The following is a 5,925-nucleotide window of genomic DNA, read 5'->3' as shown; positions in this document are numbered from 1 at the left end:
GTGTGACTATAATTAACAATATTTTATTAATTGTGACCTTGAATTTTGCTAAGAGGATAGATCTTAAGTGTTCTCATCCCACCTCAAAAAAAAAAAAAGAAAGAGAACAGAAAAAAAAAAATAGTAACTATGTGAGGTGATGGCTATATTATTGGCTTAATTGTGGCGATCATTTCACAATGTATACATATATCAAAACATCAAGCTGCACACCTTAATTATATACAGTTTTATTTGTCAGTTTTACATCACTAAAGCTGAAAAATAAACACAGAATTTCTAACTCCTGTTGGAACTGAGCTGCTTGACAAGTTCTTATCAAATCGAATCAAATCATTCACCGCAGTGCCAAGAAATAAAAGAGTATTTTACCTAATATACCATGATATCTAATCTTACCGAAAAGTGTGATTCAAACAGGCCAAAGTTTGCCTCACTTGTTCGATTTCTAAGTTTCACAAATAGATCACAGCAGTTAAATTACAAGGATCATGAAGAGATTAGGAGAAAATCCAGAATGGAAAGAATCTGTATATGACACTTTGCCTTACCTTTTACGCATCGCCCAGATCATTAATGGGTAGAAAAAGTAGTTAGAAAAGATGAATAAGGCCTAGTTTTTTATAGCACAGATGGAGACTATAGTCAATAATAATTTAATTGTACATTTTAAAATAACTAAAAGAATGTAATTGGATTGTTTGCAAGACAGAGGACAAATGCTTGAGGGATGGATACTGCATTTACCATGATGTGATTATAACACATTGCATGCCTGTATTAAAGTATCTCATGTTCCCCACAAATATATACAACTACTTAGTACTGACAAAAATTAAAAATAAAAATTAAAAATATATGTACATCAGGGATATTGGCCTGTAGTTTTCTATTTTTGATGTATGTTTCTATTTCTATTTTGATGTCTTTCATCTGGCATCATGATGTGTCATAATACCAGCCTTGTAGAATGAATTTGAAGTATTCCCATTTCTTCTATTTTTTTTTTGGAATAGTTTGAGTAGGAATGGTATTAGTTTTTCTTTTAATGTTTGGTAAGATTAAGCAGTGAAGGTATTGAATGCCAGGGTTTATTTGCTGGGAGATTTTTTATTATGGCTTAAATCTCATTACTTATTATTGACTTATTTGGATTTGGGATTTCTTCATCTTGGTAGGTTGTATTTGTCTAGGAATTTATCCATTTGTTCTAGGCTTTCCAAGCTCTTGGCATATAGCTCCTCATAGTAGTCTCTAATGATCTTTTAAATTTCTGTGGTGTCCATTATCACGTCTCTTTTTTCATGTCTGATTTCATGTATTTGCATCTTCTCTCTGTTTTTCTTAGACTAATGGTTTGTCAATTTTATCTTTCAAGAAATCAACTTTGTTTTGTTAGTTTTCTGTATTTTTTTAATTTTCACTTCATTTATTTCTGCTCTGATCTTTCTTATTTCTTTATGTCTACTAATTTTGGATTTGGTTTGCTTTTGCTTTTCTAGTTTTTTAAGATACATTATTATGTTTACTTGACATTTTTCTACTTTTTTGATATAGGTATGGTTTTCAATGATCACCTTATTATTCATTTCTATTTATAATTTCAATTTTTTAGACTGCTTTGTGGCCTAACATACTGTCTATTCTTGAGAATGATACACATGCTAAAGAGAAGAATGTGATCAAGCAGCTGATAAAGTTGTCAAAATCCATGTTCCCTCCTTCATCCAAGTAGTGTCAGAATATTATGTTGTAGTTGTTCATTCAGGTGGAACCCTGCTGCCCCAAAGGCCCCTGCAAGTTCACTGCTGCAAATGGTTCCAGATCAGTCAACATCAAACTGCTTGTATATTGTCTGTCACCTTTTGATGTTGTTCCACAAGTACTTGAATTCCTCAAAGTCCAGCTTGCCTGTGATGTCACTATCCATCATGGCCACCATGCTTTGACATGTATCAATGCCAAAACCATGAGTCTTCAGTTCAGTCCTACTGATAACAACCTTGTTGAGAACATTCATCAGTTCTGCGCCGCTGACCTTGATGCCATCTCCAGCCAACTGGGCAAACACTCTCCAGAAATGATGGACCTCCTCACTGTTGTTGGCCTCAGTATTGGAGCAATGTGTGTGTGGAGGCAGGGGCTCTAGGTTGTGCTGTGTAGCCACCTCCATGATGGAGCTAATGACTCCGCCTAGGAAGCACATGGCCACTCTGCTACCTCTTCTGCTTCTGCTGAAGAACTGACTGCCAGACCTCTGGATGGGAGGAGACATGTTCCTAGTTAACTCGTTCTTGAAGGGTGGAGGTGGCAGTGGCAGGAATAGGAGAGATGAAGACCTGGATAGGGGTCTGGGGAACGTGCTTGGAGACCTGATCAGTGGGGGATCACTCTATGGCTTTTGACTGGAGAGTTTCGTCCATTCACATTCAATGTAATAATTGATAAGTAAGGACTTAATCTTGCTATTTTATGTGTTTTCCAGTAGTTTTGTGGTCTTCTTTTCTTTCCTGTCTTCCTTTTAGCAAAGGTGATTTTTTCTGGTGGTATGTTTTAATTTCTTGCTTTTTATTCTTTGTGTATCTGTCGTATGTTTTTTGATTTGAGGTTACAATGAGGTTTGCAAATAATATTTTATAACCTATTATTTCAAACTGATGACAACCCTGACTGCATAAACAAACAAATAACAAACAAGCAAAGAGAAAACGAATAAAATATCTACACTTTAATTTCATCTCCATGCTTTTCAAATTTTTGTTGTTTCTATTTATTATTATACTGTGTATGGCTTGAAAAGTTGTTATAGTTATTATTTTAGATAGGTTTATCTTTTAGTCTTCCTACTTGCGATATGAGGAGTTTACACACCACAATTATGGTGCTATAATATTCTTTTTTTTCCTTGTGTACTTGCTACCACCAGTGAGTTTTGTACCTTCAGTTGATTTTTTTTAATTGCTCATTAATGTCCTTTTCTTTCAGATTGAAGGAGTCCGTTTAGCATTTCTTGTAAGACAGGTCTGTTATTGATGAAATCCTTCAGCTTTTGTTTGTCTGATATTATGAAATTGACTCATTGAAAAAATTGTACATGGGATAATTTTATAGCATTATTTGCAATGAATCATTTATCTTTATTGTACATTATTCTAAATATAAATTGAAAGTAGTTCATAAATAAATCTTTGGTTACCTATACTTTTTGAAAATGGATTTATCCCATTTGAATTTTCAATAATAATCTCAGAACACACCCATATAATTTCCCAATGTTAAAATAAATGGATTTTGTTGAAATAAGTCCTATTTTTGTTTGTTTTTTAATTTAAATTGATTACTTTAGGAATAATACAAAGAGATCTGGGGATATGATTTTTCCTCAAAATATAAATTGTTTCCAATCTTCCAGATAGAATCTGTTAAGAATCTGATCAAAAAACACCAAATTATACCAAATTATAAACTCTTGATGGCAGTAAAACTATAAGCCAAATCTAGAATTCTGGTATGGTTTGAAGATGTCTAATTCTAGTTTCCTGATCTTCAAGTCCCTTCTTGTCAAGCCCTAATCTCATTTCCAGTCTCATCTTTCATTTCAACACACCTATTCAGTGCTTCAGTCAAATGGAATAATTCTACAGTACCTTTAGTAAGACCTACACTTTCTAACGTATCTGACTTGGCTTGTGCTGGTCTTTCCACTTGAATGGTCTCTTTATCTCTACAATTACACCTTGTATAACTTTTTAAAAGACCAGTTATTTTAAGCCTAGGGCTGTTTTTAATGGTCATAGTCTCTTCCTGTTCTGAACTCACAGAGTACTTGTTCGTCTTTATTGGAATTACCACGTTTTCTTTTACATTGTAGCTTTTCATAACTTTTCTGGCAAACATTATCACCCTGGTTGCATTTATGTTTTTACTTGTTTATTTCCCTCACCAGAAAGTCATCTTTATGAGGGCAGAGACTGGTATATTGAATCACACATAAAATAAAACGCAGTGCCTGGCATTTAGTGGATGAACAATAAACTTGTTGGGTTTAATTCATAGCATTTTTATCCTCAATACAGCCCATAGCTGATAAAAATTTGCTAAAGAAATACTTATCCACATCTGAAGTTTGAACTTAAGACTGTCTTCAAAAATACGTGTTTTTTGTCCCATTATCTAGCTGTATATAGCCTAGCTGAAATAGCGAGTGAACAAATGAATGAATGAAGAGTAGACGCCTAAATCTCTTGCTGCCATATACTTTCTAGATTGATTGCAAGAACGACTTGTGGATTTTTGCACTGATAGTGCTTTCGAGTGGACACTGTGTCACAATACCATGAGCACCATCACTCACCAGGCTCAGGAGAAGCTGTGGCATCCTTCTAGGACCTGAACTACCATGATTTATTGATTTTACAGGAGTGGCAACTAAGGCTGTTCCTCTTTCCTATAACTCAAAATCAAGATTGGAGATAAGAGGATACAAGGCCAAAGAGAAGTTCATAAAACTTGTTTCTAAGTGATATTTGGAAATCATGAGATACAGTGCTTATCTTTCCTTAGATAAGGTCTATCTATGTGGTTGAACTAACAAAGCTAACCAGGGCACGATCCTCACTTACAGTGGAGGAGAGACCTCCACTGAGTTTGGGATTTATTTTTAGCTTAGTTTGAATTGTATGGGATTTTGTGCTGTAACTGAAGATAGTTCAATGCCCCACTACCAGAGTTGACTATCTGAAGGATGTCTTAAAACTGATTCTAGGTGACAGAGCATGACCTTGGTGATAGAAAATTCAATAGGTGGTGGGTATCAACCTAAAAATTTGATGTCAATTTTTAAGATTGATCAAAGCCTGTTTCAGTGCTGATTTCTGGTTGTTGAAAGGTGATTGATAATTTATTTTCATGGGTTATGATTCCTTGAGAAACTCCAGCAGCTAGAGTTTGAACACATTAAGGAAATTTGGGCCCAATGTTGGATCAAGTGATTTTAGGCCAATTAGTACCATGAAATTTGTACCATATCCAGGTTACAATCAGTGTTATAAATTCTTAAGTCTCATATACATATATTCCTTATTAAATACTTTTTCCATTCTATATCAAGAAAAATAACTACAGTCATCCCTCAGTATACATAGAGAATTGGTTCTAGAACCACTGTGGATAATCCATGCAAAATCCTTGCATACCCAAGTCCAGCAGTGGCCCTGCAGAATTTGTGTATACCAAAAGATGACCCTCCATATATGTGGGTTTCACATTCCTCAAACAGTGTATTTTCATACTGTGTTTAGTTGAAAAAATTCCATGATAAGTGAACTCAAAGTTCAAACCCACGTTGTTCAAGGGTCAACTGTAATCAGATTGGAAGTTGCTAAGCACAGAATAACAATGAAATAAAATAAACTACTTTCAAAAACATATACTTACAGCATATTTTGCTAGAGCCTAGTTACGTCTTTCAGAGAAAGAGTATTTATACTTTAAAAAGTCAAGAAAAAAATAGACATATTCTTCCAGTAAGACAATACAAATCTTTATTTTGTATTTCTCATGTTATCACCTTCTTCATTGTTTAACACTATCTAATAAAAGGTTAATTCTGTAAGAAAGGTCTGGCCCTCAACTGGTTCCTGGGACATAAAGGGTAGGCCCTTAGAACAACCAGCCTTATAATAAATGTTTGGACATGTTGAGGGCTTGAGTCATACCGGGTACTTTATGCTAAATATGTGATTTATGGTAGAAGTCTTAGGATATACCATACCAGTTTGACCTCTGAAGAGGCAGGAGTCTGAGCAAATAAGATTAGCCACATGAGCACTCCATTCCTACATGACTGCCCTCTAATAAAAACACTAAATTTGTGTGACCATCCCTGGTTGACATGTGTCACACATTATTTGTGGGAGAATTAGA

General features: G+C 34.7%; 1 pseudogene; it reads right to left on the bottom strand.

Annotated features, from left to right (window-relative positions):
• Window positions 1–1,686: 1,686 nt before the first annotated feature.
• LOC105521853 lies at window positions 1,687–2,275 on the bottom strand (annotated as a pseudogene).
• Window positions 2,276–5,925: the final 3,650 nt, after the last annotated feature.

Source organism: Colobus angolensis, unplaced genomic scaffold (genome assembly GCF_000951035.1).
Source record: "Colobus angolensis palliatus isolate OR3802 unplaced genomic scaffold, Cang.pa_1.0 Scaffold41, whole genome shotgun sequence".
Classification (NCBI taxonomy): Eukaryota; Metazoa; Chordata; class Mammalia; order Primates; family Cercopithecidae; genus Colobus; species Colobus angolensis.
Note: the sequence above shows the minus strand (reverse complement) of the source record. Positions and strands in the feature narration are given on the sequence as shown.